The sequence below is a fragment of the Lingula anatina genome, chromosome 5, assembly GCF_051362555.1.
Source record: "Lingula anatina isolate TDL-2025a chromosome 5, LinAna3.0, whole genome shotgun sequence".
Classification (NCBI taxonomy): Eukaryota; Metazoa; Brachiopoda; class Lingulata; order Lingulida; family Lingulidae; genus Lingula; species Lingula anatina.
The window spans coordinates 10,354,678-10,367,233 of NC_141771.1; the positions used below are offsets into that span (position 1 = coordinate 10,354,678).

Genomic DNA, 12,556 nt, shown 5'->3' on the forward strand with positions numbered 1-12,556 from the left:
AACTAACCTCAATATTATCCCGTCCGAACCTGTATCTATTTAAGGCGGTGAGTAACGCTGTGCCAGTTAATAGATTGAACACATACATGGTTAGCTGTTCGAAAATAAAATAAACTGGTTAAATGGCCATTGGATATGTAAATAAACTACGATAATGCAATCCAAAATATAACCTTTATGACTGATCGCTACATTCAGTGATGAGAGAGAGATTAATCGAAATTCCCTGATAAGAGAGTGAGATTAATAAAAAAATTATCATAAATACCATTACCTGTTTCACATAATAGAGTAAATGAAATGACATTTTCTAACATTTATTGGGCAAACAGGTGCTTTATTTTCATTATTAATGAAAAAACATGTTACACAAGAAGCGATGAAAGGAATGCCAAGCAGATTTAAATTTCAACAATCCTTAGCTACATAGATATATGAAGGTAATTAAGTGTAGGTAAGTATAGATAATCAAAACCTTTCAGAATTTTTACTTTGATCTCTAATTATAAATAGATCAGCTTCATTGCCATAAGTTCTGGCTTGAGATATTTTGTGATGTCCACTGTGACACAAGAAGGCCTGTCTTATTTTTAATTGTTATTTTTAAAGGGTTTATCTTTAAAGGTATTGACGACTTTAGAGCATAATATTCATAAAGAGCTTTTTGTTACCTTACCTGAAGTCTCTTTTTAAATCGGTGCCTCGATTCTCAGCTTCCCTCTACTATCCATGTCTAGTACTTGCAGCCTCTAATTCTCGAAAGCAACGTCTGGCGTCTTACGTTTTAGACACGCTTTTTAAATCTTTATTTACTGGAGTTATGATGTGATGAAGGTAACCTTCATGTCAGACAAATTGCCCTAAGTTTCAGAGTCATAAACTGAAATGTTAAGGCATTCATATTCTTTTAGTGGCATGGGAAGGATAGCACGCGTCTTTCTTAGTATACAATGTAGTCCGATTTGGAATATGGGGGCTTCAGTTGATTTCCTTTTGTGCGAAAGCAGCCTATTCTTGTCCAGACAGGACACTTGCAGCCACAGAATACATGGACAGGCGCAGAAAACGAAAAGGCTGACACCAATTTGTGAATCTGTTTTCAAGAGACGAATTCTGCAAACAGACCTACATCTTGAAAAAGGGCAAAAAAATTCATTCTATGACTACCTCCAAAAATGGATAGGCTCAAAGATTTTAGAAGAAAAAAGATTCCCAACATCTGGCGAAAATGTGCATAATTGTATATGATATTCCTGTGGTAAAAAGGGTGCACATTTATTTAATTTCCAAGATACCCATAGAAATTGTTGGCTTTCATTTCCAAATAAAAATGCTGACAACCATATGAAAACTCTTCCAAACTGATAAGGTTATTTTCACCGCAGTCAAATGCACTGAAAAATTCTCCCGATGGCAGTTTGTTCAGCAGCATATTCAGTGGTTTCTGTGGATGTTATTTGGATTAGTAATGATTAGTTACTAAAGGCAAATTGACGGATAAGAGATTAGAGATGCAATTAAAGTCAAAGTTTTTCCTCAAAAGGCGTCTAAATACCACCATGCATATATAGTTTAAAAAGTATCACTTATAAAAATAACCATTTTTTCATAACATCGGAAAATGATATTTAAATGGCTTTCTCTGCTTGTTTTCTGTGCTCTATATAAATGGGACAGATAAGGAGGTCAGAAAATTTGGTCAAATCACCGGTCAACATTTTAAAGAAAGGAACAGGTTAAATCTCTGTTATGGTTGGTGAAGTGATTTATTTAGCTTATCCCTTGACATGTTGAATTTATAGGAGTCGTATAAGGCACTACTAGAAGGGGTTTAAATGGGAGCTCAACCACCGTTTAATTCAAATGTACATTTATATTCCCTTGTCGAATAACGTTGACCAGTTGATTCATACATATAAACTTTCCCATGAACACACGAACGTACCCACATATACATTTTAAAGTACCTGGAATGACATATTTGGTGAAAAATATATTTTTGTTTCTTATTTGTAGTGATTTGATTTGCGTTTTGTTTAGACCCGGACTTTTGGGATGTAATTGCTATTATAAAAGAGACAAAAAGTACTATACTTTCTTCTGAATCAAAATAAATATATATATGAAAATATCGCATGTATAATCAACTTCAAAAATTTCCCCACTTTATTTCATAGCATTCCGAATAATGGTATCCATGAATGTGATAATTTCGACCCTCATTGGGTTTTATATTTAGTTAATTTCCAGGAAAACCATAAAACAGGACTGTCGTGTTGTCTTTCATTTCAAAATAATAATCGTTACAGCCAAATAAGAACTCTTCCAAACTTATGATGTGATTTTGGTTGCGGTCAATGTAATTGAACAGTTCTTCAGGAGGCAATATATTGCGTGTTATATGTAAAAGCTTGGAATACTCGTCAAGAGACATTTTTTCATCGCAGTCTACATCTAAAATATGGAACAAATCCGAACACCAATATATCTGAAGCTCATTCACTGATGCGGTTAGGAGGTTAATTTCATACAACTTAAGAAACCTATCGAGGTTAATTACTTGTTTTGTGTTGGACGTTTTGCCGTGCAACGAAAACTGCCAATCTTTTGCCATTAGTCCGAACACAGCATTGGCCCTCCATGGGGAGAAAACCTGTTGAGCTCGTTTTGTCACTTCGTCCACGTATTCCTCTTTGTAGACGAAACCGTCATTGTTGATGTCTATAACTCTGAACCACAACGTGAATTTCTGAATCCAAAGATCAGATATTTGCTCGTCTTGAGGAACCTGTGGATATATTGAAAATTGATGGAAAATTGCAAGTCGATGGATTAACTGTTTCTAAAGGATGTTAGCAATATTAATAATTTAATACTGTTATAAATAGTTACTATGACAACATTATATTTTTCGCAAAGGACATGTTCCCTAAAATAGATTTAATTAACTTTAAAAGTATATTTTCCGTGTTTAAATACATTTAATTGATTGATGAGATTGTGTATGATGTATAATGTATTGAAAGCTAACCTCAACAACATCCCGTCCGAAACTGTATCCATTAAAAGCGATGAGTAAAACAGTGCCAGTTAATAGATTGAACACATACATGGTTAGCTGTTCAAAAATAAAACAAACAAGTTAAACAGACTTTGGATAAGTTAATAAGACAGAAAATGCACCTTTCAGACTGATCGCTACAGGGTACATGATCCCCTAATAACTTGGAATATAGCAAAACACGTATTCCCAGATAATAAAGTGAGGTTTAATAGATAAAAAATATCATTATCCTAGGGTTACTACTTAAAATGGAATATTTTTATCATTGTTATTTTTGAGTACCGATTAATTTTTTTTGCTTGATTCATCAAAATGTATGTCCTTGAGTGATAAAAATATCCAGTCTTCTATTGTGAGATATTTTGGTCAATAATATCAAATCTGACATAAGATGTCACTCAAAAGAAAAGAACACCCTGTTCTAGAGAAAAAAACACTAAAAACTTTACCCTCTCACACTAAAAGCATGTTTGAAAGTCATCTCCTACTCAGTGACAGTTAAAGTGAAACACCTGTTTTACAGGAACTTTTTTAATGCAATATCGGAATAAAATAGAACTATGATAGAACAAAGGAGGAACACTTGTGCTTTAATTTTTATTGCACCGGAGGATAAATCCAGAATATTGTTTGGTAGCAGAGCTAGGTTAAACTTTTTTTAAAGAACATTGTTTGGTAGCAGAGCTAAGTTGAAATGTTTTAAAGAACAACAGAAGTTTTAAAAGGCACTACAGCAGACAGACAGTCTAAATTGACCATGAGTTTGAAAACGAAAGAAGATGCTGGCCAGAACAGCTTTTGTTGCTGCAGCCAGTGAGTTTGAAAACTGGATAGAAAATATGCCTAAAATGAAAGAAAAAGCTAGAATCAGGCAGAAATTTCAAGAACTAACATTGGTTTTTGAACAGTATGTAATAAGCTGTGATGAACTACTTAACCAGCTGGACAGGTGGGGAGAAGTAGATAAAATTGCATGTACTACTGCTGAATTAGAAGCGACACAGGAGCGTAACAGAGATCTGGAAACGATCATGAATGACCTCATGTTAACCAGATCAACCCCTAGTCATAAGCAGACGCCTAAGGTCAGTAAGAACTTTAGTAAAGAAGAATCAGCTATAAAAGAAGAAATTGATCGTCTGACAGTTAAATTAGAAGAAACTTTCCTGCAGTAAAGCAGGGGATAGAAGACATAGAGCATGAAATAAGCCCTATTAACCCTTTACCACCCAGAACAATACCCATACAATTAAACAGAAAATAGAGGGAGTGGAGCATGAGATTAACCCTGTTGACCCTATGCCCACCAGAACAGAAAAACGTCAGAGTCAGATAAAAGAAAAAACTCAGATTGATTAAGTCATCAACCCTTTGCCAAGTGTAGAGCCAAAGGGAGCCCAAGCCCAAGCACAGCCAGTGCATGTTATGCATGTAGCAGGCGCAGAAATTGAATAAGAGATGGAACAGAAGAAAAAGGTACCACAAAAGCAGTATCAGCCTGTGTCATCTAGGCCATTCAGACAGGACATGTCTTCAGTGAGACCAGTCAGAAGTGAACTGAGAACTACAGCCCGATTTTCCTACCCAGACATATCCAGGACTCGAGCACAGTAGAGTCGGTCAGTATTGACTCGTCAGACTTCTAGAAAAGGTACATATTCCAAAGTTTAATGGTGATAAGAAAACATACGAAGGCTGGAAAGCAGCATTCCTGTCACATGTGGAATACACTACCTGCATTCCACAGTACAAACTCCTACGATTACACAACAGCCTTCAAGGTGAAGCGTTGAAAGTTGTCAAGAATCTTGGTTATTCAGCTACATCCTATAACGTAGCAATGGACAGATTAGAAAGAAAGTATGGTGGAAAACGAAGACAAATCAACTTGAGATTGGAAGAATTGGACAGATTCAGACAAGTCAGAGACAACCACCCTAGAGACATAGAAATGTTAGCTGAGCTGGTGGACTCAATAGCAGTGAACAGAATGGAAGCTGAACAGAAGAGTGAGCTAGGAGCGGGCTTCCCCTACATCAATATCCAACGCAAGCTGATGAAGCATTACTGACCAAGTACTACCGATGGGTGTATGAAAAACGATGCGAAGAGAGTATGCTGAATTTATAAGAATTTATAAATCAGGAAGCAGAGTTCCAAATGACCGCATCTGAGACAATCAAAGGCCTCTCAACACTTGAGCAGAAAAGTACCGACAAAGAGAAGAGAGGGACAACTCTCTTACTGTCTGAAAGAGAATCGACCCCCAAAAGAGGAAAAAAAGGTGTTGAATTGTGTGCACTGTGGCGGTGTACATGGCCTATGGGCGTGTAATAGCTTCCGACAGCTGCCGAATTGAAGTCGTCAGGAGAGTATGAGGAAGTTAGTGTTACCACTCCCAATAGGAGAGAAAACAAGCTGAAGACGTGGAATTCACGATTTGTTCCATTGATGGAAGGATAGAACGGCCAGCAGCAGCATGTACAGTAGACCAAGTGACAGTGAATTGGAACCAATACAAAGACAGTGGCCTCATTTGCAGAACGGCCAAAAGTGTATCTACTGATAGAATTAGACCAAGTTGACCTAATGTTTTCAGAAGAAGACGTCAGAGTTAAGCCAGGGGAGCCAATTGCCCTCAAAACTCCACTAGGGTGGACCTGTATTGCAGCCGCACAGAAGAACACTAGCAGACTAAACACTGGTTTACCTTATATGTAAACCAACCAAGTACAAGAACAAGAAGGTTAAGATCATCTCCTTCGATGCTATTGTGACACTGAAGAGGTTGGTATATCAGCACCACACGTGAAACCAGACGAGAAGGAAGCGTTAAGAATGGCACTCTTCAATCAAGGCCGAAGGTGACAGACTGTCATCAAAATGTTTCTCTAGATGGGCCAGACTAGTCCGAGTAACGCCTTGGGTCTTGAGATTTGCTGAAAATTGTCGACTACCAAAGACGCTTCAGCATAGAAATGCATTGGAACCTGATGAATTAACCACAGCAGAGACATTTCACATCAGAATCGCCCAGAAAGAAGAATCCCGGGATGAGATCGTGGCATTGAAGCAAAACAGAGAGATTAAGAGCAATTCAAAGATACTTTCTTTGCTCCCATTCTTTGATGAAGATGGGCTAGTTCGATCAAACGGACGTTTGAGGTGGTCAAGTAGTGTACCTTGGGTTATGCGACACCCAGTAATTCTTCCACGGAATCAGTGGACAACAAAACTCATTGTTAAGCACCATCATGCACAAGCTGTCCATGGTGGAACAAATTTCGTTCTAGCACAAATGTCCAAGAGATAATTGATAATCTCAGCCCGTGAAGTGATCCGACCCATTGAACAAGATTACATATTTTATAAGCGAAGAAAAGCAATAGTCAATTGGTTCCCAGGTTATTCCTTTATTTGATCTGGTTCAGGTTTTCGTCTGTGACTACCATTGGTGTTTTGGCACCAATGTGGTATCCACTCCAAATACTGACGCTGTTAATGACGTTAGTCACTTAAGACCCGGTGTAACATGAAAATCTGACTCCCATGAAAATTTAACTCCCCCAGTCAGATTTTCATAATGAAAATCTGACCCCCCCCCCATGAAAATTTGACTCCCCCTCCACAAAACTTCATAAATATTATTTTATTTTGAGTATAATATGACTGTGATCTTGTAGTACGTAAAATGGAGGATACATTGGCACTTTTTTGTAGTTTGCAGGTGAAAATTTTCATGAAAAAATAAGAAAATTAAAAATGTGCACATAATGAAAATCTTTTTAGTAATTGAGGCTACACTTCAGCTTGTTCTGTAAATAACTTTCTTTGTTACTTTTAGTCTTTATTTTTACACAGGTCGCGAGGATGGAAATTTATATTCGGAGCATCTTTAATCTTCAAAATTTTGGCCATATTCATCCATAATTTATAAATACTATCTGTGATAAGAATTTTGAGACAGGGTAAATTGTTGATCATGCTGATGCACAATGCTGATGCTTATGCATGTTAATCAAATTCAGTTTTTGACTACGGAACACTTCATATTGAATTAGATAACTGATACCAAATTAAACTAGCAGTTTGCTAGCAACACTTAAAATATGATCAGCTGCGTGTGTCAAGCTAGTGAACAAAAGACAGTTTGCTACGGGAGACGGTTTATTGTCACGCGGTAGCATGGGTTCTATCCGCTTAAAGCTATAATCCTACCGCCCCAACAAAAAATAGTGGCTTTCTGGCTGATGTATCCTGCTGTTAATTACTCCTAGGTACAGTTGATTGTCGCGCTCGCGCTGGAGCACAGAAACCGGCGTCATGGGGTTCACTCGTCTGAAGTAATGTGTTATTCCACCTAAGCTGTTGTGTTTGTGCGTTTGAATTTTGAAGGGATTAATACGGCTCTCCATTGTTTGCCCGCCCCCTTCTTTTCACAGGACAGGGATTAAAACATTTCAAACGTTGTTAAACCGGTGTACAACGGAAACATAATTGTTACTACCACTGTAGAAGAAAAAAGGGAGAAGGAAGAAGAAAGAAGAGGAGAACAGGAAGCAAAAGTGACGTACGCCGTGAGTACGTCACCGCAAACGTGTGTTGCCTGAAAGTACATCTCATGTGGCCCTTGCGACTCGCAAGGCATACTTTCCTCTACCTCTTCGACCTTCACGGCTTTCGCAACACCCAAAAATCGCAGAAGACGTACGATCCTGAAATTCGTGCGTCCGGTTGTGAACGAGGCTTTTCTTTAAACTATACAATGACTACGACTCAAATGTGTGACAGCTATCGTTATACAATGCATCATTGCTAAGCTGTGCAAAATATGTTTTCTCGAAACGGACGGCATTCATTAATAATTAAATATACATGTGTATAAAGTGTCATTGAACATATACTCATTTCTTTTTGTTTTACACGTCATAAAACCTATATTCAAATGGAATCAACCCTAAAGGGATGTATTTCATGGTTCTCAATGGCTAGCTGTTTGCGATGTCTTACACTGTCAACATGGATTTTCAAGCAATACAGCTTTATTTACAGCATGGCAGGTGTACCATGAAAGATCTGACTCCCCTAAAAAATGACTCCAAATAATGAAAATCAGACTCACCATGATAATTTATGACCCCCCACTAAACTCAATAATTCTTATTTTATTTGAGTATAAGTATATCTTGTAGTATGCATAAATTGGCATTTTTTGTTAGTTTGCAGGCGAACATTTTCATGAAAACAAAATTAAAAATATGTATTTTACCATCCAGTTACTCCCCTATGAAAAATCTACTCATTTTATATTTGGTCATAATTTCAACATCTTTTCTTTTGGTATACTTTATGAATAATATATTGGAAATATTTGAACGTTCGATGTTAAAATATTGGGTGGAAAAAATCAGGAAAAATATAATTTTCATTCGTAACTAGGGGGAGTCAAAATCCCAAGGGGCACAAGAATGCAAATGTATTACCTTTTTTAATGATCCCAACATTTCATTCACTTTATGGAAAAAAAATAATAATGTGAAAAAACAACAGCAAGTGTTTTATATTTAATTGTTGGGTTTGCTATAAATATGAAGAATTCAATAAAATATTTTTTTGTGATTTAAATTGCATCATACACATCTAGGCTAATACTGCAAATTAAAGTTTCTGAAATGCCAACGTTACTAATTTATAGTACGTTTTAAAATTTTACATAGGGTAATCATGCTTATTTAACCGTTCATCTTTATAGTTCTTCACTCCATATCACTCTTCATCATGTTCAAAACCATATTCAAATTGCATGTTATAAGAATAGGGCCTAATATTTTAATTTTGCTCTTCAATGCGGAGTGTCAGTACTAAAACGTAGGGTTCTAAGACTTTCCGTACTGAAATAGAGTGTCTAGGGGGACTCTGGGACCCGTTATTTCGAGACAGGGAGTCCGCCACACTCTCAGTTTTAAAACACCGGGTCCGCCGGACCCTAGAATGGTACGACTCTGTGTTGCTTGACACCGGCATGAAATGCTCCCCAAACAGAGACGTTACCATCCCCTGCATGCACCCTAGCCAGTACACAATCATCATTTTATGCCTCTCGTCTACGTCGGCGGACACGGTGTTTTGGCTGCAAAAAAAATTTTCGATTAGCTGTCGAACCATATCTTTTCTAAGGTACCTGTCAAGTTTCAGAGCGACCCCTTTGTTGCTGTTCTAAATACACTCCATCGATTGGCCAATACCATGCCTTTTATACAAGGGCAGAAATTGCCGACAAGACCACCCCTCACATTCCTGACCACAGAACATGCAACTGCATGCGTCAATTCTTTCGAGAGTTGTGTGATAATTAGGTGACACACCTGGCTACACATGGAATGACACCTCGGTTTAAGCATTAAAGTAGTTGAGAGAAAATTAATTTTTTTGTAGAAAATTTACTCACAAAAAATGTTCCATATTAAGTAGTAGCCCTGTAATTACGTAAATGATGTTTTCTTACATTTATTGGGCGAATGTTTCATTGTGCTTTTTGTTTATTGATAATCTGTTACACAAGAAGCCGTGAAAAGCAAGTGCCAAACAGAACTAGATTTCAACAATTCCTAATAACATAGATATTAAAAGGTAATCAAGTGTAGGTAAGTAAAGATAATTAGGACTTTTCAGAACTTTTACTTTGATCTCTACTGTAACTATAAATAGATCGGCTTCATCGCCATAAGTTCTGGTTTGAGATATTTTGTGATGTCCACTGTGACGCAAGGAGGCCTGTCTTATTTTTTTTTTTTTTTGTTATTTTTACAAGGCTTGGTATCCTTAAAGGTAAATAAGGACTTAAGAGCAAAATATCCACATGGAGCTCTTCGTAACCTTACCTCAAGTCTCTTTCTTAAAGCAGTGGCTAGATCCTCGGCTTCCCGTTGTTAACAATGTCTAGTTCTTGCAGCCTATTGTTCTGGAAAACAACGTCTGGTGTCATACGTTTAAGACAAGCTTCTTTAGATAACTATTTACTGGAGCTATGATGTGGTGACCTTCATCTCAGACACATTGCAGAATCATAAACTGAAATTTAAAGAAATCCATATTCATTTAGTGTCCTTGAAATATATGCACGCGTCTTTTTCTGTATACCATGTAGTCTGATCTGGAATATGGGGGCTTCAGTTGATTTCCTTTTGTGCGAAAGCAACCGCAAATGATTTAAAGTTAACCATATGTCTAGTATCGGAGACATGTGGGTAGGTTTTTCTCTCTGCACGGCTGCTTGGTTTACATTCTATGCGTGTTCAAAAAATTGCATCCTTGGCTAAAAAGGAGAAGAATATCGCTAAATACTTTATTTGTGACATTCTGAATATCATTACATATTTTTTATCTACATGTAATTAATTTCCGAGGAAACCATAGAAAAGGTCCGTCTTACTACATGTATCTTTAATGTCCACACAGGACACTTGCAATATTAATCACAGAATACGTGCTGGCCTCATACAAAAAAGTAACTGTCAGATCTAGAAGGAACGTTTAGCCTACTGCAATTTTACTTCAAAAAGTACATAGATTTGTATAGAGAGAAGCATATATATTTATATATTGTACAAAAATATAATCGCACGAAAGAATATGTTGATTTATTTTCATGTATGGAACTAGAGTATATAGCCAACATTAACAGCATATTTTCCTCAACAATTAGACATCACTTTGAGAGCATTACGGGAAGTTTAAATGCATAGTCCAAGAGTTGGGGCATCAACTACACCATGGGGGTCAACATCCTGAGTTCACAGACATTAATAACAAGTATTGGCACCATTAGCTTTGCACAGAGCAGTACACCGGCAGCGCATGGGCATCATTAAGTTGTCAATAGTGGCCTGAGGGATATTATCCCATTCCTCCTAGAGTGCTAGTCTACCCGCGATTGGTGAGCATTCTCGGGAGCTTGAACATGATGGCAAAAACGCTGATCCAGAACATCCCACAGGAGTTGGATGGGCGACATATCGGGTGTGGTAACACATGTTCGGCGGGCATGTGGGCGGTTCCTAGTGTCTCTGAAGTGTCTCTGAAGCGTGTTCTCAGACGACTGACAGTGGAATGATGCCCATTCAGGCATGCTGGCACATCTGCTTCCAACAAGCTAGCATTGAGCAAGCCGATGGCAAGCTCCCTCAGGATTTCAGACATCTGTGGCATGTTGACAAGTGACAGAAATACACTTTTCGGTGTGCCGTTTTATTGCCTTGACTGTAAGGAGTGTCTGTGTATTGGTCACGCAGATTGACCTCCACTCCGTCACGCTTCATTAGTCTTATGGGTGGACAAACTGAACCTTTAGATATACTCACGGGGAGAGCGGCCAAGTGAAACCAGACCACTATATTTGATCAATACAAATCCATCAATTCACAAATAAACCATCAACCTGGGCATATTTCAATATTATCCATTTCAACTGACCATTTTAGTTTCGCGGGTTTATATTTATGTTCAATATATATATATATATACGAGATCAGTGCAATTGCTTGTTTTGCTGGAACGTCTCTAACTTTAATAGCAACCATGATATTTAAAAGCACCTTTTTACAACATTGACTTGCATTAAGTGTTAAAAATGCTCTTTTGGGGTGAAGGCTAGATAACGTAGCTAAAAACACACATGTCATTCTCTCCACACTACTATACAGACTTGACATTTAATATGGAATATTTCAGTTTCGAAGGTATGCCTAGGTAAAAATGCTTTCTTTTTTCAAAAAACTCCGAATTCATATAAGATTTGTGAATGGAGAAGTGTGTAGTCAGGTGTTTCGCTACCAATGAATTGATTTCAATGTCTGTTGCGCTGATACATAATATAATAATCAGTGATTTAATTGGGTAGTGTTCCTTTAGGCTGGCCAAAGCTTGGCTTCGGCAAAGCTTGGTTCTGTCAAAAAAGTATCCATATGTCGGCAATTACTGCATAGAAGAATTTGAAATTGTGCATGCAAGCGGTCAGTTTTGCAATGCGTAAATTGAGCTAAGTGGTGCTTTACAAATTTGTTAATCCGTTGCAGAATGGCGCCAAAAGGACAGATATTCCCAGACAGATTATAGCACCAAACAGAACGGTCCGCACAGTTTTATAGAGTAATGCCCAGACTTAGTACCCACACATAGGGCAAGCCCAATGTATCGACATCTTACCACCAGGGTACAGGACTCTGCAACTAAACAAAAACCACCCAGGCCGTTCAGAATGAGGGGTAAATTACCACCAAAATGCGTTTTTCAAGGCCCTTAGCGAACACCAAAATGGTTTTAGCTGGTTAGAATACCAGACGACCTCTGAGGTACCCACTGTAAACAGCAAAACATAGTCGTCTGTTTCTCTATTGAATTGCGGCCCATGACTGTTTCTGTGTAGAACACTGAAACCGCGTGGCTTTCTTTATTGAGGTCAGATTTCACCTGTACCTCCCAACTAGTCAATAC

General features: G+C 37.7%; 1 long non-coding RNA gene across 1 annotated transcript; it reads right to left on the bottom strand.

Moving 5' to 3' along the window:
• Positions 1-2,175: 2,175 nt before the first annotated feature.
• LOC106175616 (uncharacterized) lies at positions 2,176-10,097 on the bottom strand. The gene is made up of 3 exons (XR_001239689.2): positions 9,946-10,097; positions 3,032-3,118; positions 2,176-2,788 (listed from the first exon to the last, which is right to left on the bottom strand). It is a non-coding gene; the product is annotated as an uncharacterized LOC106175616 (long non-coding RNA).
• Positions 10,098-12,556: the final 2,459 nt, after the last annotated feature.